This window comes from Peromyscus californicus, unplaced genomic scaffold (genome assembly GCF_007827085.1).
Source record: "Peromyscus californicus insignis strain IS unplaced genomic scaffold, ASM782708v3 Scaffold_13__1_contigs__length_99412109, whole genome shotgun sequence".
In the NCBI taxonomy this organism is placed as follows: domain Eukaryota; kingdom Metazoa; phylum Chordata; class Mammalia; order Rodentia; family Cricetidae; genus Peromyscus; species Peromyscus californicus.
In genome coordinates this window covers 16,932,045-16,959,737 of record NW_026294424.1, presented here as the reverse complement: position 1 = coordinate 16,959,737, position 27,693 = coordinate 16,932,045, and the positions used below count along the sequence as shown (strand labels likewise).

The window sequence follows — 27,693 nt, the reverse complement described above, 5'->3', positions numbered from 1 at the left end:
TTATAATAAACAAAAAGGAGGAATGTTAGGAAGTGTCTACAGGTGCTCCCCACAGCCCACTTCAGCTATTCAGTGCCAGCAGCTGCCAGCGGCCAAATGTGACATATTTCCACTCTCTCCACGAGTTGCCTACTGTTTATAAAGCCTCCCATCATCATGTCACCCTCTGTTTCTTTCTCTCTTATCCCCACTCAGAGTGGGGCCTGTCACACCCTCTGCCCTAATAAATCTCTTGCATGAAGTCTGTTGAGTGGTATAGTCTCTGCAGCATTCTTTGGTCTGATCCACCAAGGTACTCTTCCACCTCAAAACTCTAACGAGTATGCTATGCTGACAGACAGTAGAAACTAGCCAAATAACGTGTTTTAATGAAAATTATGGTTGATTATTTCATTAAGCATTCACGCTGTTGTGTTTTCTGTTGCACTCTATCTGGGCAGCTGCCATCAATTCCAGCCCTTCCCTGCCTGGTCTCAAGAGGTAGACAAGGCTGTTCACCTGTGCCTTTCACAGGATACTTCTTTATCCCAGTGGAAAGCCTAGTGCCTCAAGATCTGACGTGTGATCAGGAGACCCTCCAAGAAAACAGGTAAATGCCTTCTAACTTCAGCCTGCGTTCAGCTTTCACTGAGAGAGATACTAGACCCAAGTATGTGGGTTAGGTGAGACATGGTTGAAAGTCACACAGTAACATTAAACAGAAGACACATGCTGCTTACAGATCTCACAGAAGAGAAGGCAACATACCTCACAGAGCTCCAGTGGGAAGGGGAGCCTGGGCCATTCACCTCCAGCCATCAGCAGGGAATGAAAAGGAGGCTGGGAGCCTAAGCCTTTGTTAAGACCACTGATGAAGAGGCTCTGGGCTTTCCTGTGACATTGTGGGTTGGCTAGTTTGAGCACAACACATATAAGGGAAGAGTCTTAACGTATTTGACTCTAGTATTGACCATTGAGTTCATCATGGCCAACAGATATGCTGTGTGTTGAATTCAGTAGGGATAAGAAAGAAGTAGGCTATCACACACACAAGCCACCACACAGGTGTTGGGAAGTTTGAGCCCAGCCAAGGGAATGTGGCATAAATAACTTCTGTCAGTCCTAAAAAAAATGAACATGTAAGAAGCTGTTACATGAACCAAACTCAAACCAAGCAACAATTTAATACATCCATTTACACTCAGACATGATAGTTAAATGGTGCTGGTGGCAGTGCTGGTTACCGTGTGGAAAGGTCACGATCACGACAGAACCCAGTGGTACTTTTAGAGCTTTATTAGGAAGGAAAGGCGAGGGGGGGCAGAAGAGATGAAAGCCAGGCCTGGTGGGGGAGAGAAGTGGGGAGCAGAGCAGAGAGCAGAGAGAGAGAACACAGAGAGAGGGTGGGGGTCCACGCCCGGCTTTTTAAGGCAGGGACATAGTCACCAGTGCCTGATGACGTAAGACGCAAGACACAAGACCCCCAAACTGCACATGTACAAGATCCTAACAAGGCAACCTTGGGTAAAGCAAATCTTCTACAAAGTCTGATTTGAGAGACCTAAAGAAAACCCCCAGGGCCAGAAAGTGTCTTCATACACATGACTTTCCATTAGTAAGCCACTCATTATTAAACTCCATAAGCATTCATTAATGCTTGGATGACTGTCATCTTCTACTTATAGACAGGTTGCTATGTGCTACTTTACACATTATCTCAATTCTCAAGGGCAATCAACTGGGATAAACAAACTTCTCATGACAGGAAAGGATGCTGAGGCTCAGAGAGGCTAAGAGCTGTGAAAGCCACAGAGCCAGGATTCAGATACATGTGTATGACTCCATAGTCTTATCACAATTCTACCTTCCTCTGGTTTCTTTTCAAATACACTTATAAACAAAGTTTCAGTATTTACCCCATCCCCAGTGCCTCCCACATTCAGTGCATAAGAGAGCCAAGTCTTTACATGAAAATTAAGATACAGACTAGAAAGTGAAAGCATTTGGTCATCTGAACATCCAGCCGTGGAAACACCTCAAGCAACCAACTCCTCCCTCGATTCCATACACATTGTTTCACTCCTTGGAACCTAGCAGAGGGTGTGTGGAATCTACCTCCTTGGAGGTGTGGTGGGCCCACCTAAGGTTCATCTTTAAAAGGTAAGCTAAGCCTCCTTCTGCCCACCTTGACATACTCCTTTCTTTCCAGAGCCAAAATCAGAGTCAGATCACAGCTGAACTAGGGTTCAAATAATTGTGTCAGAGAAAAAAAGAATGGGATTATTTTGCAAATTTATAGAGAGCCAACTTTAACAAGTTTCACTTGGTCAGTGTAAATTTAGAAGAATTTGTATGGGAAGGGATCCAAAGGGAGGGAAGGATGGGATTTTAACCTGGGTTTTAGAGAATGGCATCTTAAGGCGTCTGGGTTCAGAGCAGACACTCAAGGACTGGAAAGAATTCCAATTATTTCTTCATTGAAATTTGAACCCAGTGGTACCCTACAGCAATTGCACAAAACTCCTTAGTGTAATAGAAAGGTGTGTTTGTGTGTGTGTTTGTGTGTGTCTGTGTTCACGCATGTCTGTGTGTGTTCTATCATGTGTGAACCATTCACTTACCTTCTGACCATGCTTCCTAAGAAAGGTACAACTACTTTCTCCACCACAGCACACTGGGAAGGGGTAAGAAGAAAGCACACATGGCAACTCCTGAGGGTGGTTAGAGTCTAGTGTGTCTAGTCTCTGACTCTCCTACAGATCTGCAAATGCCCCACTGTCCTTTGAACAATTACTTTCATGTTTATGATGCCAAAAACAAACTGTGGCCAAGAACTCTGAGACCTCAGTCCAAGACATCCCCAGCTACCCTAGGGTGCTAAAGACAAGAGTAGCTATGAAAGGCTAGGACCAGAGTCTAAAGAAGGAATGATTCTCTCCAGTGACAGAGCAGAGAGAAATCTAAAGAATGGAGTCTCTCTGGGAGTAAGCAAAGATGACAAAGTCTAGCCATTTTGTCATTCTCTTCATTGCCGTATTTCAACCCCCAAACCTATTAAAGCCAAGAAGTTAGAAGGCTCTGTACAAATCTCAGCTAACTCCTTAAACACGACAACATTCTAGATGGCCCTTCTACCTCCTACTTGCCATAACCACACCCTGAACGGCAGGAGAATAACTAATACAGGGCTGAGACGGCTCACTTGCCACACAAGCCTGACAACTTGAGTTGGATTACCATGGAAATGTGAGAAAAAAAGAATCAAATCCACAAAGTTGTTCTCTGCCCTCCACACACATGCCATTTCACTGTTGGTATGACAGTAAAATATTCCAACACTTGGAAAATATGGTAGTACACAGAAAGAGCTGTATTTGTAGTTACACTGCTTTTAACATGATAATTTTACTCACACATTTATCCCAATTCAACAAAAGAGTTAAGTGCAATAAAGTTCAAGTTTGGTAGCTGATTTAAAAATTCACAGCTTCATAAAGATTTAACTTTATAGATAGGTTTGATTGGTTATGGAATATGAAAATGATACCATTGTTTCAAATATTTAAAATAAGTATGCTGTTATATAGCTTTACTTTACTAATATTATATACAATAGCAACCAAAATAGCATGTGTAATCTCAACACAGTCATATTGTAGCATATCCCTCTACATGTTGTATTGGTCAAAAGGAAGGTCAACTTTTAGGTTTGCAAAACATGAGTTATTTTAATCTCATTTTTAGAAGTCTTATTTTTTTAAATTAAGCATCCCCAAAGTTGAGGGGTTTTGCCTGGTTTGGTTGGTTGGTTTGAGACAGAGTCTCACTGTATAGCCTAGTGTCTTAGTTAGGGTTTCTATTGCTGTGAAGAGATACCATGACCATGGCAACTCTTATAAAGGAAGACATTTAATTGTGGTGGCATACAACTTCAGAGGTTTATCATCATGGTGGGACATGGCAGCATGCAGGCAAATATGGTGCTGAAGAAGGAGCTGAGAGTTCTACATCTTGATCCACAGGAAAGAGGAAGTGAACTGAGTCACTCTAAGCATAGCTTGAGCATAGGAGACCTCAAATCCCACCCCCATAGTGATACACTTCCTCCAACAAGGCCATACCTACTCCAACAAAGTCACACGTCTTAATAGTGCTACTCCCTTTGGGGGCCATTTTCTTTCAAACCACCACATCTAGGATGGCTCTTAATGTATTATGATCCCTCTCCCTCTAGCTCTTAAGCATGGAGATTACAAGCTTCCAGCCATGGCTGACCTCAACATTTTTCAGTGGACATATATGTCACAGCTAAGTCACACTAGCCTTTAATTAAGTATAAGGTGGAGCTGTCCATATATGTGGATATGTTTCTTTCTGTGCAACACAGCTATCCATACTTGACTACAACATTTTAAAACTTGAAAAAAACTATAGCCTCTTTTTACCTCCTTATCCAGTTAGATGAGCTCTTAAAACTATGTTTGTTCCAGATGTGCAAAGGGCTTTAAATACTACACAAATTGATTATATAGTAGCACTATTTGTAATGCTATGAGAATTATTTAAACATTAACCAAAGGGGAATTTTTTTTAATGTAAAATAAAAATCTGTACTTAAGCTTGTTTTTTTGCTTGCAATAATATGGGATTTTATTGCATACTTAGATGGCATCTGTAACAATAGAACAGAAATAAACATGTACCACAATTGCCATGGGATATGTTTCATTCACAAGATGTGTGTCAGTGAGGGGCATTTCCAAGATATTGTAATAAAGCTTTTTCCAAGTGACATAGTATGGTGTGACTTTTATTCGTTACTATTTACTAGTTGACATAATGCATGCACACATACATTAACCTTCCTACCATGCAGTAACTACAGTGACAAATCTAACGATCACTGACAGCAATAAAAAGCTCTAATTCACTGGGCTCTTGCTATGCTCTGAGCAGGATACTAAGCCCTTTACACAGATCGTTTCATTAAATTTAATCATCCCAACAGGCCTAATTGAGATGTCACACTCATCAGCTGTTCACTAATGAGACACCTGAAGCTTCCCATAAGTCGTGTGATGGACAGGTTGTATAGGTCTAAAACCCAACATTCTTATTAGTGGGGGTTATGGTCTTTGTCAAGAATCGAGAGAGTTACAAATAGATAAGCAATCAATAAGGGGTAAGGATACTGAAGCATCTTAGGGAACAAGGAAGATAGAACTCAGCAAAAAGGAAAACCTCTAGCTGATCCTGGAGAGCTCCTTACAACCCCTAACTTTCCCTAGATTATGTATCCACACTGTCTGGGCACCAATCGTATTTATAATGTATCCTCACTGTCTGAGGACCAATCGTATTTATAATATATCCATACTATCTGGGTACCCATTATATTTACAATGTATCCTTACTGCCTCAGTACCAACCACATTTTAAAGTTCCCAGTCACAAAAAGGGGATGCCATAATTTGGGTTTTTCAGGCCAAATTATGTATAAGTACAATGGTATATTTAAGTATAGTGGTAGCATTTTATGCTTCAAGCTGCAGGAAAATGTAATGGAATTCAGCTACTATCACAAAAGCTACTACTTGGAAAAGTCAAGGACTTCTCCAAAGGTCAAGCCATGGCTTAACAAGTCTTGGTGATATTTTAGCTTTTATATATATATTAGCTTGTTCCTACAGTGATTTTCTTGTAATGCTATGTGTGCTTCTTAGAACTCCTAAGAGTGTATTTGAAGAGCCAAAGCACCCCCATTTCAAGCAAGCCCCTCACCCCAGCTTGAAACAGGCCTGAGTTTCAAAATTCTCAGAGCTGCTGACATAGGTCCCAGAACAAAGTCAGGATGCTTGAAGAGCCATCTGGCAGCAACTGATTAACCATAGAATGCCCCAATGCCGGAGATGGTCAAAGTACAAAGTCAGGATGTTTGAAGGACTATCTGGTAGCAATTGAGTAACCACAGAATGCCCCAGTGCCGGAGGTAATCTATAAAGTTCAACAAACAACTGGTTAAAACTACAAAGTAAGATAACACAGAAATTCTGAAAAGCCCCTAAAACTTGAGCCAATCAGAATTGTACCCATACTAGCACCCCTAACTGATGTAACCTTGTGGTTTTTGCCTTTAAAACCTGAGCTTGCAGAGGGGCAGGCACCTCCTCCAGCCTCCACTGTGTCGGGGTGCTCGACCGAGGTCCCTGCTGCAGCTTGAACTGCTTCAATAAACCTCGCTTTTGCATTTCGGTGAGTTTGTGTCTTTGGTGGTCTCTTCGGGGGTCTCACGCCCAGGGCACAATATATTTATCTAAAATACCTATCAAGCATCCAAAACCAAATGAAACAACACCTGTCTCCTAGGTCAGGAAGATAGCTTTATTTCTTGTGCAATTTAGGGTGAGACCCTCCTTCTTTACAGCCTTACTAATAGACTCCTAATGTCTTACCTAACCACTTCTAGGAATGTAGATTGAGCACATAAATTCCCTTCTTGATATACTAACTGATCATTAGCTCTCTATTGACCTCCTCCTTTACCACTCCCCTTTTGGGTTGTAAAAGAAAACCTGGTGGTCACTGCCTGAGGAAAATTCTTACCTGTCTTCATGACCCTGTAAGAACTCAAGCCTGGTGACCTTGCTTTGCGAGAGGATTGCTATTGCTTGAGTTTATAACTGGATTCCTGAGAGACTTATAACTGAGAGAATAAGGAGACAGAGAGGAGTAGAGAGGGAGGAAAAAAGAGAATGGAAGAACTAGGTGGGTAAGAACTGGAGAGGAATGGACTATATGGGAAGAACTAGATTGAAGGGGTAAAAGACAGTACTAGAGGAACAAGATGGAAGATGAGGAAGAGCCAGATGGGGAAGAACAAGATGAGAAAGAAGGAGATGGGGGAGGAGCTAAGATGGGAAGGAATTAGATGGATGAGAACCTAGATGGGGCAGAACTAAGATGAGAGAATTAAGATAGAACTTCGAGGGGACAGCAGATAAATATAGATAGAATTAAACAGAAAGGAACTAAGCACAAGAACAGAATGAAGCTGTGTAGATAGGATTTTATCCCAGAGGAATAAAGTAGACGGACAAAGAGCATGGTGTATTTAGATTCACTTCCTGAAAATAGTTCTCACTGTTCATAGTCTCTCTTTTGAGTCCCTGGGAAGTATATCATTAAGGCTGGTCCTTTTAATATTATACAAGAATTTTATTCCTATATGAGTCGATTATCTGCAAATGGAAATATTCCCTGTGCCGCAGAAATAAAGTTCTTATTTAAACTATTTTTTTTATTACAAAATATGCTTTTTGGGCCACACAAGGGTCTAAATGAGATTGAGAATGACTGGCTGGCTCAGTGTAAATCTATTGCCATTGCTGAAGAAATCCCACTACATCTGTATCAGCCTTGCTACTCATTAGCTACATTCATTCTAGGACCCTTTCTTTTTGTCATGCCTAAAGTGTATGGTTGGGTATGATTTGAGCATGTTTCCAAAAGATTTATGTGTTGAAAATTAATCATCATTTTGAGTTTTAAGAGAGTAGACAAGGATAGAAAGGTGATTTAACTATGGTGTTTAGAGGTGATTAAAGTAAGTAATCAGGGTCAAGATGCCAGGATTGAATTAACAGTGGCTTTATAAGAAGAGGGAGAGCGTATAAGGTACACACAGGTACACACTGGTAGTTCCTGCCTCTTGCCATATGGTGCCTTATGCCATGCCAGCATTTTTCCAGCAAGAAAGTCACCAGCAGATGTGTCCCCTCTACCATAGACCTCCAGAATCACAAGTCAAAATAAAACTCTTTTCTTAAGTAGTCTCCAGTATTTCATTATAATATCACAAAATGGATTAATGCAGTGGGAATGATAATAGAGCCATCAGTTGGGATGTTGGGGTTGTTCATTTTCGGGCATTTCAAGCAGTACAGGCACAGTAAGCATGGAGAAAGACAAGTTGTTTTGTTGTTCAGTGGCGCACTTTCGTATATGGAAAGTCATACACTAGAATTACCCTTTTAAACTTTATATACACAACCATACTGTCAGAGTTAACAACCCTTTCCTGCTGTCCACATCTCAGAAGTAATTGAGATCTGCCCAATGTGATGATATTTGAGTGATGTAATCACTGTGTACTTATTTTTAACCTTGACTGCCCTCCCTTAATTGCTGGGGAAAAGAAGAAGAAGCACTCACCCTGCAGTCCTCTTTAGAAAGCACAAGACAGAAGATCTCCCAATAGATGGCTAGTTATTCTCCTGGATGGTCAATCATCTATCCACAAAAGTCTCAAGTGACCAATGTCATTTTACCAGTGCATTCTAAAGCCAAGGCATAGGAAGTCACTGTTTTTAAACTTTGGTTTTGGTCTGTTATTTGATACAGGGTCTTGCTATGTAACTTCAGCCTAAAACTTGATGTGTGGACCTGACTGGCCATGAACTTATGGTCATCCTCCTGCCTTTGTTCTCTGGGTGCTGGCACTATACCTGGTTGTTGTTTTTACTTTTAACCACCACAAACCAACCAAATAGACTTAAATATTTATAAGTACAAACTGACAATAATTTTAACCATTTTTAGTTATCCATTTTAAATTATATTTAAAAATAAAAGTTGTGAAATCATATTGTAACATATTACACTATTTGTGTAAAGGGGCATTTAGTTGTATCATTATTTTTAACAATGAAATATTATAAACTACTAAATTAAATGCTTACATGTTAGCACTAATGCAGATTAGTGTTTGTAAAGATAACACCAAACTGTGAATAGTAGTGAACTCTGGAAAGTAGAACTAGTTAGGTCAGAGGGGTCTCATCCTACATTGTACATTCCTGTATTATTTAAAGTTTTTCAACCACCTTACTCTACCTTTTAAACTTCTGTAAAGATTCACTCTCCTGTGGTGGAATTGTGTTCCCCAAAATATTGTACACCCTAATAAACTTATCTGGGGTCAGAGACAGAACAGCCACTAGATACAAAGGCTAGAAAATGGTGGCACTCACACCTTTAATCCTAGCACTTCAGAGGTAGAAATCCCTCTGGATCTCTGTGAGTTCAAGGCCACATTGGAAACAGCCAGGTATGGTGACACACACCTTTAATCCCAGAAAGTGAGCCTTTAATCCCAGGGAGTGGTGGTAGAAAGCAGAAATGTATATAAGGCGTGAGGACCAGAAACTAGAAGCATTTGGCTGGTTAAGCTTTTAGATTTTGAGCAGCACAGTTCAGCTGAGACCCATTCTGGATGAGGACTCAGAGGCTTCCAGTTTGAGGAAACAAGATCAGCTGAGAAGTTGGCCAGGTAAGGTTAACTGTGGCTTGTTCTGTCTCTCTGATCTTCCAGTTCACCCCAATACCTGGCTCAGGTTTGATTTTATTAATAAGAACTTTTAAGATTCCTGCAACACTCTCCTTTCTCCATCCCTCCAAAAGAAAAAACTAGTATGCTGTCATATTAAGGTAAAAAATTAAGATGTCAAAAATCTTATGATATTTTTTCATAATTTCTACTCCCAAATAATTTCTTGGAGTTCATTAATACATAATTAAAGAATTCCCATACACACGCATACACAAATAAATATAATTTTGGGGGTGATTCACTGGTTAAGAGCACTTGATGTTTTCCTAGAGCACCCAAGTCCAATTCCCAGCACTCACATCAGACGGCTCACACTGCTGAAACTCCAGCCCAGGGGGTACAGCACCCTCTTTTGGTCTCCACTGATGCCCCCTTACACATAGCATATACACAGACAGACACACAGACATAGACAGTCTCTCTCTCTTTCCCACACACATACACTGTGTTTATTCTCCCCAGTGCCTGAAGCCCTCCCCCCAAGATGCATCATGGAGGTTACTGTGTAAAATAAACCAACAAATACATAAATCTATTCCCTTTTACCTAATTACTTGGACCCAGCTATCCTGTTTAGAACAGCAGAAAATAGACTAAAAACCCAAGAAAGGAGAAGGAGGAGGAGGAGGAGGAGGAGGAGGAGGAGGAGGAAGAGGAAGAAGAGGAGGAGGAAGAAGAAAGTCTACCAAGTTGATGTTTCTACCCTTTGAATATTTAGGGGGTGTGAAGCTTTGGACCCAGAACATCCTCCAAAGGCTTGTCTGTTGAAGGTTTAGTCTCCACTGGTGGCTATATAGGGAGATGGTGGAACTTCAGGAGAAAGAATGTAGCTAGAAGTAGGTCATAGGTGGCATGGCCTTACTGGGACCCTGGCCCCTCGCTCTATGTCTTCTGCTTTCTGGCCATTAGGAGACAAACAGCTTTCACTACCCATGCTCCTGGTACCCTGAGGTCTTGCCTCGACAAAGTCCTAAGAACAATGGATGCTGCCACAGACCAAAACCTCTGAAAAGAGCCAAAATAGACATTTCCTCTCATTGAAGTGTTTTCCTCAGTATTTTTGTCATGATGACATATTGACTCACACAGCTGATAAGCATCTAGGTCATGTTATAAGTTAAACATAAGCTAAACATTCTTATTTATCTTCTTTTCTTGAGATGTTTAGATCTGAAGATGGAACTATTGGAATTTGTTCACATGTAAACATTTCCCAGTGTTTTTATTAAATTCATTTTGGAAAGTCTATTTTGAAGGCAACAGAAATATGCTTTAAATAAATTATATTTTAAGATAGTTTACTTCTTCAATCTTAGGATAGTGTATTTACCAAAGAAAATGTATACTTTCAAGTAAACTCTCATTAATGTTGTAATCAATGCCAATTTGAACTACCTAAACATGGAAAAGGCTCTCCTTACTCAGTGATCACAGAGATAAAGGCAGATGGTCACTCTGGATCAGGAAAATGTTCCAGTCTGGACAGAACACATATCTCCCAAATGGCCCATTACAATGTTTGGTAGCTAACTGAGGCCCAACAAGGACATACAGAGGCAATAATGAGCCTTCTGGTTTCTGAGCTTTTTCCCACACTATCAAGATGCTATGGTCTTTCTTTACTAAAAATCAAACACTGAGAAATGGTGTTAAGGACAGATCTCAAATTTTAAAAGCTGTCTCCAAGACAGAAAGCAAAGTTTTTAAATTTATCTGAAACTTAAAGCAAAAATCCTGCAAGAAAATATGAGCCCCATAATGGGCTGGGAAGACGGCTCAGTGGATAAAATGTTAGCGGCAGGCATAAGGACTTGAGTTTATCCCTAGCACCCACATAAAAGCCAGGTGAAGTGGCACAGCCTATAACCCAACACCAGTGCAGGGGCAGATGTAGGCAGATCCTGAGGAATCACTGGCCAGCCAATATAGCCAAAATAATGAGTTCCAGATTCACTGAAGGGACCCTGGCTCACGTGATTAGGGAGAAAGTAGTTGAAAACAGCATCAGGCATCAACTTCTGGCCTCCACTGTATATCACAAGTGAGTACACCACACACACACACACACACACACACACACACACACACACACACACACGTGCATGCATATCTAAACACTCAGATATATACATACACAAATATTTAAATGAGTCCAGAATCCAAGCTCAGAAGGAAGTATAAGGAGCAGAACTCTGGGAATAGTAGTATACACCAATTTTCCTAGCAGGTGGAAGGACAGCAAGTGAGCTACACAGTGAGGACGAAATTGGATGGAGCAGGAGTTAAGTCATCAGAATCCTCAATTAAATGGCTTCCTCGAGAAGAGCTGGACCACTTATTGGTACCTCTCCATCACCCCATCGCCCTTCCATACCTACCCCACAGAAAACTGCATGTGAGCATGTGCAGCAACCTTCTAATCTGCACCAAATGACAAATCCAGAGCTGGGAAATGTCCCATCTCTAAGATGAACTTTTCTGAAGTGCTGGATTGAACATGCTGAGTTACACTCCCAATCCCTGTGGTATTTTCTACTACAGAATATTCAAAGAGCAACTTGTACAACTTTCACTGGCTGTACTGCTGGAATGGGTCTCGTAAACTACTGATTCCATAAGAATCCCATGCATGGCTGTCTTTGTGATCACTGTATTCCCAGAAGTTAGTACACTATCCTTCACTCACAGGACGTTGGGGAGTGCCTGCCCCTTCCTGGGTTCACTTTAAGTATACAACAGTCATTACAAAGTGCTCACACTCTCAGTTTCTATGGGGCTAAGACATGGAACATGAACAATAAACAAGGAAAAAAACAGTTCCAGGGAGCAATAAGGTCTGTGCATAAAGAGAAATTGAGCTGTGAGCGGCGAGTGAAGACACTGTAGACAGAAGGTCAGAGACAGCCTGTGATGAAACCACAGCCACAGGAACCTCCACGGTACATCTCGTGGGGAGTGCCTCAGGCACCGGGGAGAGTAAATGCACAAGTCCTCACTCAGACATTCACTGGTTGGCCTGAGAAACTGCCAAGAGGCCAGCGCAGCTAGAGCAAATGAGGTCAGAGGGTGGCAAGGGGCCAGAGCATGCAGGGACTGGCAGGGGCGCCAGGACTGCAGATGCACTGTAAACACACCGAGCAGCTGCCAGAGGCTTGAGAGGAGAGGGAACAGCATTAAACATCTCTAAGGCTCATTCTGGCTGCAGAGTGCTCAGAAGTGAGACCTAGAGCACCAGTGAGGGACTGCACAGGCCGCAAAGGCTGACTGTCATTGGACAGGACAGAAATGTCTGTAGAGTGGGTGCTCATTAACTATTTGTTTAATGAATGCATTTTTCATTGTACTATCTTATTTTCAGGAAACTTCCATGTGACCCTTTTTTTATAGAAGTACTGAATATCATACAAATTCTTTTTTTGTCCATAATTATAACTTTATTGAAAAACTGACACCAAAATAGGAGATCACTGTTACATACTTTATGAAATAAAACACAGTTACATTGTCTTGGTAGAGTCACTGAACTTGATAAGGCTTTCTGTGAAAAAAATCAAACTCAGGAACTTGTATAGATGATTAGTGTTGCTTTCCTCTAAATGAACAGCCATCTGTGAGTCTGGCTTTTCCTCTGTGGGCTGGCACAACACTGTTGAACAACCTATGCAGAGAACCACTGTCGGAGCATGGCTGAAAACTGTAGCAATCTTGCAGCAACCTGGACATTTCACATCCCTGAAGTAAGACTCTGGGCTCTGAACCAGCCATTTCTTCTTATGTTTTTTCTTTTCCTCTTTCAAGGAAGGCAGAGGCATGGTGACAGCTTGGCCGGCACCGGCGCTCCAGATCTCTACAAATTCTATGTATAGAAGGCTCTTTCATATTTCCACCTCATAGAAAGGCTCAAACAATGTCATCTCTCTTTTCTAATATAAATTATTAGTACTTTTAATTATATGTTGACTCATGTACATAAAAATTTAAGATTTTATAGTACCATATTCCCAAATTTGATCATTAGACCAGAGTGGCTAAATCTTCTAGGCCCTGTTCTGGAAGAGAAATATCCTTCAAAAACTACATTTGGTAAGTTCCGATGCTATAGCCAAGACTAACTGTGTGCTTGCCATAGCCAGGTCCTTTTGTAAAGCCCTCCATGTTTAAGTCTCATGACCAGCTAGTATGGGGAGATACTAGCTCGCTCATTCTGCCTACGATGTCTGCTAAGATGCATCACCCAGAACCCACTTCCATCAGGTATTTGCCAGCTCAACTGCCTATAGTGCTGAGGGTACATGACCCTAGCTATCAGAATTTACAGATTTCAAGGGCTGCCTTACCCAGGTCATATTCCTTCCCAGACCATGTTCCTTCTATGTCCAATGATGGACTACCTTATGGAGGTGAGGCATGGTCATCTTAGAAACCCTGGTGTGGGACACTGAGGCTGCTGTGGGGCCTGCATCATAGCTCAACTGTTCTTCCATCACAGATTCAATATTCTACAGGCTAAGCTCTGTCTCAGGGACTGTCTCTGGGAACCAAAACTATGATAAATATTCTCCTTCTTTCTTTTAACTGGAACATCCCAGTGGCACAGGAATAAATGTCAATAATTAGGACTATGTTTGCTTTTCCCGGAGACCATTGGATGTGGCATTCAAGCTCTGGTCCATGGAATGAAAGTAGAAGTCATGTATGCAACTTCCACAAAGAGGAAAAGTGCTCCTCTCTGTGTCCCATTTCTTCTTCCTGCAGCTGAAATGCAGACAAGAAGTCTAGAGTGGCAGCAGCCACCTTACCCACTACTGACAGGCAACAAGAGAAAAAGGAGGCATTGTGCAATCATTGGCAGAGGCATTTCATACTTGAGCCAATGTAGCAGCGCAAGTTGTAGTAGATTCGAATTGACTCAAAGTTGATGTGTTCTAAGTCATCACACTGATAGGCAAGGGCAGAACTAGATCCAGACTTGACTGCCAAGTCCAAGCTCTCATAACACTACAAGTGGCCTCTGGGAGGAAAATTCAGTGGTAATTTTGTTTGAAGAAGTACACATTGTGATTCTCCCTTGTGAGCCTAGAATAAGGGAGATGGATATTCAAATAAAGTGTTGTAGGCTTTGGATTACCTGCAAGAAATAAGTTTCCATATGTAACTGCCATGGGAAGTAAAGGAGAGAAGCTGGAGATGTGGCTCTTTCCATGGAGATTTGAGCAATGAGAAAATGTAAATTACTGTAGAAATAATTATCCAGTGATACTTTGCAGGAGATACAGATGTCAGCACTGATAAGATCATAAATCATATAGACTCACAGTTCCTCTCTAGATATAAGCAAAGCCTTTCTCTTTCTAGGGTGATGAGAGGTGGAAGCAGGCATAGCACTTCAGGCATGATCTACTGGGACAAGAGAGGAAGTAGTCATCTCCAGATATAAGCAGGTGGTCCAGGAGAGGAAGGCTAGACTCAGTTAAGAATCTGAGATAAACAATATGACAGTCTCAGGGTGAAGCCCCACTTGAAGCCTTATGTGTCCAATCTTCCCAGCTTTGGGTTCATTGCACCTTACTGCTAAAGACAGCATTTTTTTTTTGTTTGTTTTTCAAGACAGGGTTTCTCTGTGTAGCTTTGGTGCCTTTCCTGGAACTCACTCTGTAGCCCAGGCTGGCCTTGAACTCACAGAGATCCACCTGCCTCTGCTTCCCAAGTGCTGGGATTAAAGGCATGAGCCACCACTGCCTGGCTTAAAGCACAGCCTTTTAAGCCTCAAGGACTAAGGTCACTTATTGCAACCCTGTTTTCCCCAAAAAGAAAATATTTCTCCTCATGCATCTAGGGTCCCTGAGCACTAGTACATCAGGGAGAGAGTCACAGCCCCTAGGTAACTAGCTCATCTGAGTCACCACAGATTAACCACTGCTGGGGTAGGTCGTTTGGGAATCAAGAGACTCATTGCTCTCTGGATCATTGTGGGCCCTACCCTCCAAGATTCAATTGCCCTCTAGCACTGAACAGCAGCACATGCCGGTGTTGTCCTGTCTCAGACCTAACCAGAACTAAGCTCTCAAATCACAGAGCCAGTGGAGAAAATACCTAGCTCCAAGACTTGCCCAAACCTCATCTGGTTAAATTAATATAGAACAGAATAGCATACATGGACTCTGCCCAATGTCATCACCTTGTCACATTGCAGTCACTATCTAAACAGCCCTGGGTGGAAGTGACTGCACTCTGTGTGGGGAAATGCATGGCCTATGAAATCAAACAGACATTGGATGTAAAGCCCAGCTCTGCCATTTGCCAGTTACACAGGTATGTGTGCAGGTCTTGACTTCGATCACCTAAGTCCTATGGGTACTAACCACACTGTGGAGCAGCTCTTGAGAGCTGGAGGACAGGCACCCAGAACACAGGAACTGTCCCATAAATGTCTGCTGTTCTTACAGACAGAAAGCTAGACTCGGCTTGATAGAAACTTTATCTTGGAATGAAATTATCAAATGCCCTCAAAAGCAAACCATAGTGAAAAGGGAATTTGTTCCGGAGTATTTAACTTTACATGAAATGTTTTCTAATTTCCATGGCCCTGAATGAGTGCCCCTCCCCCAGAAAATCTTACCAAAGTCCTCTCTTCATGTTTCCTGCATCCTACTCATACACACCAGCTAGATGGTGGCCTTGAAATCCATACTTCCATAGCCCGGAGGATACTGTTGTTTCATTGGTTTTGTTTGAGACAGGGTAGCCATTACTGGCCTCAAATTTGCTAGTAACCAAGGCTGACCTTGAACTTTTGATTCTCCAGCCTCCACCTTCCATGCACTGTAATTTCAGGCCCATACCCCCATACTCAGCTTCCACAGTGTTAGGACCAAACCCAGGGTTTCATGAGTGGTCAACAAGCATTCTACCGACTAACTTAAGTTCTTGGCTCTCACACAGATCTATTCTCATGTCCTCAGCCAAGTCATTAAGCTGAGCTTCATGGATAGCTACTTCCCTCACCAGGTCAAAAGCTGCTGGATAAAAATATTCACGCTATTCTCCCCTCATCCTAAACACTCAGTGCACGCCTGGCATACAGTAGATGCTCTGGAAATACCTGGTAAAATTAAACCCATTTAATAAACATGGTGACACTGTGACTCCTCCCATGAGTTTCATGAAAACTGCTCTCAGTTCCATGATTCTGATGGCAGAGTGGCTCCTAGGACATAAGGAATTCAGAGGCAGTGCCAGTATATCTGAGAGACTGTCAGTTTAGTCCACAGAGTCCACAGGGTCCTAGTTAACACTGAGTTAGACTGATATAATTGTTATTACAAATCTGAAATTAATTCAATTTTAGGCTTTGCTTGCTTTATCAATTCAACTGAAGAGGGAACATACACAAAAGTATCAGAGGAAAAGAATAACCTGTAGTTTTGATATCCAGTGGATAGTTATTTTATGACCCAAAGATACTCGACGCACCTGGGGAAAACTCAAGTCCAAGTGGATCAAAGACCTCAACATAAATCCAGTTACACTAAACTTAATAGAAGAGAAAGTAGGAAGTACACTTGAATGCATTGGCACAGGAGAGCACTTCCTAAACATAACACCAGCAGACACTGAGTACAACAATTAATAAATGGGACCTCCTGAAACTGAGAAGCTTTTGTAGGGCAAAAGACACGATCAATAAAACAAAAAGACAGCCTACAGAATGGGAAAAGACCTTCACCAACCCCACATCTAACAGAGGACTGATTTCCAAAGTATATAAAGAACTCAAGAAACTAGACATCAAAATACTGAACAATCTAATTAAAAAATGGGCTAAAGAGCTAAACAGAGAATTCTCAAAAGAAGAATCACAAATGGCTGAAAGACATCTAAAGAAATGTTCAACATCCTTAATCATCAGAGAAATGCAAATCAAAATGACTCTGAGATACCACCTTACACCTGTCAGAATGGCTATGATCAAAAACACTAAGGACAGTCAATGTTGGAGAGGATGTGTAGTAAAGGGAACACTCCTCCACTGCTGGTAGGAATGCAAACTTGTACAACCACTGTGGAAATCAGTATGGCGGTTTCTCAGAAAATTGGGAATCGATCTACCTCAAGACCCAGCCATACCACTCTTGGGCATATACCCAAGGAATGCTCAATCATACCACAAAGATACATGTTCAATTATGTTCATAGCAGCACTATTTGTAATAGCCAGAACCTGGAAACAACCTAGATGCCCATCAACTGAAGAATGGATTAAGAAAATGTGTTACATATACACAATGGAGTACTACTCGGCAGAGAAAAACAATGACAGCATGAAATTTGTAGGCAAATGGATGGAACTAGAAAACATCATCCTGAGTGAGGTAACCCAAACCCAGAAGGACAAACATGGTGTGTACTCACTCACAAGTGGATTCTAGATATAAAGTAAAGAACAATCAGACTGCAACCCACAGAACCATGGAGGCTATATAGCAGGGGGGACCCTAGGATGACTGTGGCTTATAATAAGTTTTGGTTTTACCCAATCACTGGGCAAGCCTCAATGAAACATTTCACTATTAGGATAAGAATTTATACTGTATCAAGCTGATAATAGAAAAATTAATTAATTAATTAATAATAAAAAATGCTCATCAACTCTATGTCAACGAACAGACAATTGAACAACTGTCAGAAACAGCTGTACACACACACTCGCACATGCACACACGAGAGAGAGAGCTTTGGTGAAAGTACTTCAAGCAGCATACATTCTGAAAATGACATCAGCGAGCTAAATCTTTGCAGACGGCATCCCATATCCAGAATGTCCCACCTCGGCCTAATTTATGCAATTAACAGAAACGCGACCAATAACAGTGGATAAAAATCAGTTGTGACATGAAAGCCATACAATTTTAACTCTGGGTTTTGGATAACTCCAAACATGGCATATGATACGTACATAAATCTATCCTGGTATGAGTGAGGGCCAGTTGCCTGGGGCATTACAGGTGACATGGTGGCTCAGTGAATGAACACAACAAGAAAGTGTTGTCACTCGGAATACCAAGTGACGTAATCTAGCTGGTCCAGTTAAAGGATTTAGTATTAAGACTACACTAAACATCACAGCAAAAATATGTAGCATGCATAAAATTAACTACACATAATTTACATGGGTTGGATGACCAGAACTTTTTTTTAAAGAAAATTTATTCATTCATTCTACATACCAATCAAAGATCTACCTCCTCCCTCATCCCACCCCCCCCAGCCTCCCCACCCAACCCACCCTCCCTTTCCCCCAGCAAGAAGTCAAGGCCTCCCATGGGGAGGTACATCCAGTAGAGGCAAGTCCAAGTCCTTCCCCTTGCCCAAAGGTTGCATGAGGTGTCCCATCATAGGTAGTGGGCTCCAAAACGCCTGCTCATGTATCAGGGATGGACTCTGATCCTACCGCCAGGGGGTCCTCCAAGCAGATCAAGCTACACAGTTGTCTCACCATACATAGAGTCTAGTCCAGTCCCATGCAGGCTCCACAGCCATTGATCCAACCTCCATGAGTTCCCACTAGTTTGGCCTGGTTGTCTCTGCAGGTTTCCCCATTATGATCCTGATGCACCAGCTCACAGAATCCCCCATCCCTCTTCCTAACCAGACTCCCAGAGCTCTGCTGGGTGCCTAGCCATGGATCTCCACATCTGCCCCCACCAACCACCACCAGAGAAAAGCACTAAGATGACAGTTAGGGCATTCACCAATCTGATCACTTGGGTAAGCCAGCTCAGTTCAGGCACCCTCTCCACCATTTCTAGCAGTCTAAGCCAGGCTCATCCCTGAGGACATCTGGCAACTCCCCCAGTACCGGGCCTCCCCCCATCCCTACCATCATGGTATCTCTCCCCATCTCCTTCTACCATGGTATCTCCCTCATTGCTCTCCCATTCCATCCCTGTTCCAGGTCGACCATCCCATTCCCCCACGTTCTCATCCCCCAACCCCTACCCTCCACTGCCCACCCCTCATCCCTAGTCCACCCATGGAGATTTCATCTATCGCCTCCTCCCAGGGTGACCCACCCGTCCCTCATTGGGTGTCCCATCCCCCATCCCCACCCCACTCCCATCAACCAGCCTCTCCAGAGTCATGGGTTGTTGTCTGCTTATCCTTTGCTTTACATGTAGTATCCACTTATGAGTGAGTGCATACCATATTTGTCCTTCTGAGTCTGGATTACTTCACTCAGGATGATGTTTTCTAGTTCCATCCATTTGCCTGCAAATTTTATGATGTCATTGTTTTTCTCTACTGAGTAGTACTCCAATGTGTATATGTAACACATTTTCTTAATCCATTCTTTAGTTAAGGGGCATCTAGGTTGTTTCCAGGTTCTGACTATTACGAATAATGTTGCTATGAACATAGTTGAGCATGTGTCCTTGTAGTATGATTGAGCATTCCTTGAGTATATGCCCAAGAGTGGTATAGCTGGGTCTTGAGGAAGATTGATTCCCAATTTTCTGAGAAACTGCCACACTGATTTCCAAAGTGGCTGTACAAGTTTGCACTCCCACCAACAGTGGAGGAGTGTTCCCCTTACTCCACATCCTCTCCAACATAAGCTGTCTGCAGTGCTTTTGATCTTAGCCATTCTGACAGGTGTAAGGTGGTATCTCAGAGTCATTTCCTACTTTCTCTTCTATCAAGTTCAGTGTAACTTGTTTTATATTGAGGTCTTTGATCCACTTTGACTTGAGTTTTGTGCATGGCAATAGATATGGACCTATTTGCAATCTTCTACATTTTGACATCCAGTTATGCCAGCACCATTTACTGAAGATGCTTTCTTTTTTCCATTGTACAGTTTCGGCTTCTTTGTCAAAAATCAAAAGTTCATAGGTGTGCGGATTAATGTCAGGGTCTTCAATTAGATTCCATTGATTCAAGTGTCTGTTTTTATGCCAGTACCAAGCTGTTTTTTACTACTATAGCTTTATAGTAGAGCTTGAGGTCAGGGAGGGTGAAGCCTCCAGAGGTGGCTTTGTTGTACAGGATTCTTTTAGCTATTTTGGGTTCCTGTATAAGGACAGAAACCCACAGAGAACTGAGTTTGGCAGAAATGATGAAATGCAGAAGCATTGTATACTAGCAAGGGTGTGGTGAAGTGAGAGGTCTTCAGGCCTGCTGCCTCTTGGTAGTGCAGTTCTAAGTATCTATTAAAGCTTGAAAGGACCCTTTCAAGCATCTCCCTGAAAAACAAGGCTCCCTTTCCCAACCCTGCCCCACAAACAGTATCTACTAAAGCACTGTTTGGAAAGCAAGTACAGAAAGCATGTAAGTTTATCAACAGGGATTATGTTCAAGAATATAAACACAGGTAAACATTGTTAATATCAAGATCTCAAGGAATATTTGCCAAACATATATAGCAGCCATGGTTAGCCTCCACAGACTGGAGAAGGAATCAAGGGGTTCGGGGACCACGAAGATTTATGTGGGACTCTTTCAAGTTTAGAACCTATTTTCTTTATATGTTTCTAACATAATTTTGCTGCGGGCTGCAGGAATATATCATCATAAAAACTCAGCTGGTCCTGGCAAAGTCACTACCTGGAGGGATCAAGGAATTCCTCCAGAGGAAGCCAAATTCCAAGGAGCTTTTGGTGTTATTTGGCTTGTTGTACATCAGCTGTATTCTGTTATGAAAATCATGTGTGCCTTCATAGTTTTCCCAATTGACTTTTCCCTAAGAAGCGCTAACAGTGTGGACTGATCACTCTCTGGACGTACACATTCCAGGTATTTGAAGAACAGCCTCAGGAAAGGCTTTCTCTGGAATCAGATATCTCCCTTGGCCACTTTCAAGGACTAGCAGTAAAAACAGTCCATATGCAAATCTCCTGATTTAAGGTAAATTCCACAAGGAGACACCACCTAGGTCAGGTGGATGTTAAGTAATAGCTTTACACAATTCAGCTCGGACCCTCCTTTCTTACAGCCTTACTAACTTTATAGACCTCTAACTCCTTACCTAACCACTTCTAGGAATATTTAGATAACTTTCTGTGCTGACAGCTATGCTCAGCCAGAACCCCAGTTCAAGCCTCCCTGTAATTATCTTCATTGGCAGCATCCAGTCAGGTCCATCCCCAGATGGAGAAAAGTACCTTATCAGAGATACCTCTGTACTCTCTAAGAACAGACTTAAGCATCCAGACTACCTGTTTGAGAAGGCCTGGCTGATGTGTCAATTAAGCTTTACTTCCTCCTTTCCCAAATATTACCTCTAGTTCCAGATCTCCCTTTAACTATGACCAGAGGCATCTAGTTGTACACAGGTTGCCTAGCGACTGAGCACACTTTCCCCCACCCTGCAGAAAAAAATGGCAGATAGCTTGGACAGATAGGAGCCACAGGAAAAAGAAGGCAGTTTTTTCTCCCATTGACCTAGCAACTTATAGATTCTTAACATTTTCTACCAATCACGTTTAAGATTATAGCTGAGCACATAAGATCCTTCTTCTTAGATATTACCTGAATTTAGCCTTTAGTTAATTCATTTCCCCATTAGTCACTTCCCTTTTGGGTTGCAAATGATAATTAACAATTATTACCCCCTCTATGTGATTCTTATCACCCCTCTGTTTGACCCTGGATGCCTGGCTTTGCACTGCTAAGGGATTACTGCTTCTAAGTGTATATATACCGGGACTCCTAGGGCACCGGAAGGACAAAGAAGAAGATTTGGAAGAATGAATGACTGAACTAAGAGCTCGGTGTGCTGAGATTCTATTTCCTGAAAATAGTCCTCGCCGTTTGTAGTTCTCTCTCTGGAGCCCCTGGGATGTCTAATATTAAGTCTGGTTCCTCTAATATTATACAAGAGGTAATGTTCCTTCTATTTCTATTGTATGAAATAATTTGAAGAGTATTGATATTAACTCTTCTTTGAAAATCTGGTAGAATTCTATGTTGAAACCATCTGGTCCTGGGCATTTTTTGGTTGGGAGACTTTTAACGACTGTTTCTTTTTCCTTAGGGGTTATTGGTCTATTTAAATTGTTTATCTGGTCTTGACTTAACTTTGGTATGTGGTACCTATCCAGAAAATTGTCCATTTCTTTTAGATTTTCCAATTTTGTGGAGTACAGGTGTTTGAAGTATGACCTGATGATTCTCTGGATTTCCTTGTTATCTGTTTTTATGTCTCCCTTTTCATTTCTGATTTTGTTAATTTGGATGCTCTCTCTGTCTTTTGGTTAGTTTGGATAATGGCTTGTCTATCTTGTTGATTTTCTCAAAGAACAAACTCTTTGTTTCATTGATTCTTTGTATTGTTCTCTTGTCTTTATTTTATTGATTTCAATTCTCAATTTGATTATTTCCTGGTGTCTATTTCTCTTGGATGACTTTGCTTCTTTTTGTTCTAAAGCTTTTAGGTGTGCTGTTAAGTCACTTAACTTTCTCCAATTTCTTTATGTGGGCATTTAGTGCTATGAATTTTCCTCTTAGCACTGCTTTCATAGTGTCCCATTAAGTTTGGATATGTAGTACATTCATTTTCATTGATCTCTAGGAAGTCTTTTCTTTCTTTCTTCCTTGACCCATTGGTGATTCAGTTGAGCATTATTCAGTTCCCATATGATTGTAGGCTTTTTGTAATTTTTGTTGTTGTTGAAATCTAACTTTAAGCCATGGTGGTCTAATAGAATACAGGAGGTTATTTCAATTTTTTTGTGTCTGTTGAGATTTGCTTTGTGACCAAGTATGTGGTTGATTTTGGAGAAGGTTCCATGGGGTGCTGAAAAGTAGGTATATTCTTTTTTGTTATGGTGGAATGTTCTATAGATATCGATTAAGTCTATTTGAGTCATAACATCTGTTAGGTCCCTTATTTCTCTGTTAAGTTTCAGTCTGGCAGATCTGTCCATTGGTGAGAGTAGGGTGTTGAAGTCTCCCACTATTTTTTTTTTTTTTGGTTTTTTCGAGACAGGGTTTCTCTGTGTAGTTTTGCACCTTTTCCTAGAACTCACTTGGTAGCCCAGGATGGCCTCGAACTCACAGAGATCCGCCTGCCTCTGCCTCCCGAGTGCTGGGATTAAAGGCATGCGCCACCACCGCCCAGCTGAAGTCTCCCACTATTAATGTGTGGGGTTTGATGTATGATTTAAGCTTTAGTAATGTTTCTTTTATATATGTGGGTAAGCTTGTATTTGGGGTATAAATGTTCAGAATTGAAACTTCATCTTGGTGGATCTTTCCTGTGATGAGTATGTAATGTCCTTCTCGATCTCTTTTGATTGACTTGAGTTTGAAGTCTATTTTGTTAGATATTAGGATAGCTATACCAGCTTGCTTCTTGAGTCCATTTGATTGGAAAGTCTTTTCCCAGCCTTTTACTCTGAGGTAGTGTCTGTCTGTCTGTCTTTGAAGTTGAGGTGTGTTTCTTGTATGCAGCATAAAGATGGGTCCTGATTTTGTATCCATTCTGTTAGCCCCTGTGTCTTTTTATAGGTGAATTAAGTCCATTGATATTAAGGGATATTAATGACCAGTGATTGTTGATTCCTGTTATCTTTTGGTGATAGTGTGTAGTGGGTAGCCATTCCAGCTTTGACCTGGAAGTACCACCCCCTTTGAGGCTTCAGTAACTGTCACACCTATAAGGCAGAGCCGAGAGAGGACCCCTGAAGACCCGAGAGCCTATGGGCCAGCTCTCTTGGTTCCTGGATCCTGGATGCTGGAGGTGGACCGAGCAGAGTTCTCCAGAGAACACCACTGGACTGTGCTACACCTTTCCCAGACCCTGTAACCTCTCCCTTCACTTGTAAGTTACCCCACAAAATAAACCTCCCTTTTAACTATGTGGAGTTGCCTTAATATTTAAACCAATATCTGGCACTCACGTGGGGCAAATTCCAAAGGCCTGGGTGGCTCCCATCCTCAGCTTCCTTCCTGGCTGGTGGGTACCTAAACCTGCCTGCAGAGTTCCATATAACCAGGGAATGCCTACACAGTTCCATTCCTGAAAAGGGGGAACAGCTAAGTCTGGTCTCAGAGGCGTTTCCCCTCCTCCCTGAGTGCCGGCTCCCTGCCATCTTGGCTTCTGGCCTTCAGCTGCCTCCAGCCAAGGTCGCCAGAAGGACCGGCTTTGGAGCTATACCAGTGCCTCCTGCTGGCTGAAAAGTGCTACTACACCCCCAAAAAACACTGAGAGGTAAGATAAGCAAGCCAGCATTTTATTTCAAGCAAAAGTACTTGATAATTTTACACCTTAAAACTGACTAACAAATTTTGAGTAATTCTTGTAATATGGCCAACAACATTACCTCACAAGAATTTAAAAACTTTTTTGCCTGTATGATGAAGGTTCCTGGAAATATATGACCTTCCTAAGGCGTATCTGGCCTGTACCATTTTGGCATTCATTGTAATAATTTACACAGTGTTCAAATACTGGTTTAATAATAAGAACAAAGATGAGTCATTATTGGGACTGATACAGGCTTTGAAAAATAGTAATGAAGGCTTACATAAAAAGATTCTTTCTCTGAAATCTGCTAACCAGGATTTACAAAATGGCTAGTACCCAAAATTGATTTTATTGATAATAAATATGAATATTTAATGAATAGGACACTAACTCTCCAGAGTGAAGTTGTGGCTACTCAGACACTATATAAGGAAGAAAGATTATCAGTAATTGATAAGATAAGGTCCATGGAATCATATGTTTCAGAAGAACATAGAAACTTCCATGATTCCATGAGAAATCTAGAATCCCTTGCAAAAGAGGAGGTTCACTTCCTAGAACAGACCCTAGGTGCTCATTTGCAAGCCCTGGGAGAAACTCAGTAAACATGATAAGGGACCTAATAAGCAGAAGGGCAAGACCATGCAGGTTGCAACATCTCCAAATGGCTCTCATACAATGGCTTATCCTGTCATCATCCATGAGAAGCCAGCAAATGACACACACCCGGAGCCATATATGACATATACATTACAACCAATTTCAACAAGGGACTTTAAAAATATAAAGGAAGTGGTAGTTACATATGGGATACACTCCACATACGTAAGACAGATGTTAAATTCGTGGTCTACCTCACATAGAATCATTCCAGATGACTGGCATCAGTTAATTTCAGGTGTTCTAGAATATAGCCAGCAGTTACAGTGGAAAAGCTGGTTGAGAGAAGAGGCAGGAAATTTAGAACGACAAGGTAAACTCAGAGGTTTTGAGGTCTCCCAAGATCAATTACTTGGTGAGGGATGTTTTGCTGACAGGAATGTACAAGCCAGTTATGATGAGCATACAATATCCCTATGCCATACAGCAGCTCTAAATGCTTGAGAAAAAAAATTCCAGAACCTGGAAAACCAACTGAGGTATACACAAACATATTTTAGGGACTGCATGAACCATTCACTGATTTTTTACAAAGGCTGAACACAGCTATAACAAAAGCTGTGTCAGATAAAGAATTAAGAAAAATATTAACTGAATGCTTGGTTTTCAACAATGCTAATGCAGAATGCAAAAGAATACTTACACCGTTAAAGGTCAGATCAGCTCCTTTGGAAGAATGGATTCAGTATACTAATGGTGTTAAGTCTCTTAACTACAGTAATGAGGCTTGGATAGGAGAAACAAATCTTAGAGGTGAAAGAAGGCCCCGTGGTACCAAATATTTTAAATGTGGTACACCAGGTCATTTAAGTAAAAACTGTACATGAGGTGCTTCTAGAAGTAATACTCCTTCTAGAAATAGCCCAAACAGGAGACCTCAACCTCCTGGATTATGTAGAAGATGTGGCAAAGGCCGACATTGGACCAGTGAGTGCAGATCAAAAATAGATATATGAGGCAACTCTTTACTGGTGGGAAATGACTCAGGGGGACTCTTGCAGGCCCCCAAATTGAACATGGTACAAACATTTCCAGCCACTGTGGAAGAAATTCCTCTCCAGAACAACTGAATAAACCAATGCCTAATGTAAAAACTGATAGTGCAATGGATGATAAAACAGCTCTGATAAATGAATCACAATTTCCAAAGAACAAAATAAAACAAATATTTTGGCAAACTTCCATAAATGAACAAAGACCAAAGCTTAGAATTCAAATTAATGATATGGTTGTGGAGGGCCTGGTAGACAAAGGTGCGGATGTGACTATAATTACACCAAAATCATGGCATCTAAATTGGCCTCTTCAAAACGTAGATGTCTGAATTCTAGGGATTATAACCCTATCTCAGATAAAACAGAGTTTGAGATGGGTTGAATGCACAGGGCCAGAAGGACAGAGAGGAAGGCTGAAGCCATATGTAGCAAATGTAGCAGTAAATCTTTGGGGCCGAGATCTGTTACAACAGTGGAATACCCAGATTAAAACTCCTACACTCTCAGAAAAGGAATACAGACCAATGCATGTTTCTAGGAATAATATCATAACATGCTATAAAAAACAGTCACCAACCATTCAAGCTGTTCACAAACAGAGCACAACTGCTGTTGAACTCTCAGAAGTACCAACTGCCTTACCTTTAAAATGGCTAACTAATAAACCTGTCTGGGTTGGACAATGGCCTTTGACAAAAGAGAAGCTACAAGCTTTAGAACAGCTGGTTCAAGAGCAGTTAAATGCTCAACACATTGAAGAATCTACCAGCCCTTGGAATTCTCCTGTATTTGTTATTAAAAAAAAGTCTGGTAATTGGAGAATGTTCACAGATCTGAGAGATATTAATAAAGTAATTCAGCTGATGGGCTCCCTACAGACTGGGATGCCCTTGCCCTCTCTGCTACCTAAAGAATGGCCTATAATAGCTATTGACTTAAAAGACTGTTTCTTTACCATACCCTTACAAGAAAATAATAGAGAAAAATTTGCCTTCACAGTACCTAATTATAACAATTCCCAGTCAGTCAAGAGATATCAATGGAAGGTCCTCCCACAGGGAATGTTAAACAGCCCTACCTTGTGCCAATACGTTGTACAAAAACCATTGGAGATAATTCATGTAAAGTTTCCATAATCCATAATTTATCACTATATGGATGATATCCTATTAGCTGATCCAAAGTTAGACACATTAGAAGGCATGTTTGAAGAAGTAAAAAAAAGTTTTGCCTTGCTGGGGACTGCAAATTGCTCCTGAAAAAGTACAAAGAGGAGATTCTATTAATCACTTAGGATATAAGATAGAGCTACAAAAAAATTAGACCCCAAAAGGTACAACTAAGGAGGGATTGATTGAAGACTATTAATGATTTTCAAAAGTTGTTAGGAAGCATTTCCAACTTATTGGGTATCATGGGAATAC

General features: G+C 41.4%; 1 protein-coding gene and 1 pseudogene across 6 annotated transcripts in view; both read right to left on the bottom strand.

Annotated features, from left to right (window-relative positions):
- The window catches only part of Eml6 (EMAP like 6), a 266,137-nt gene that overhangs the window by 175,980 nt on the left and 62,464 nt on the right, over positions 1-27,693 (bottom strand). The gene's annotated exons all lie outside the window — the stretch shown is intronic.
- LOC128108256 (40S ribosomal protein S27-like) lies at positions 12,875-13,200 on the bottom strand (annotated as a pseudogene).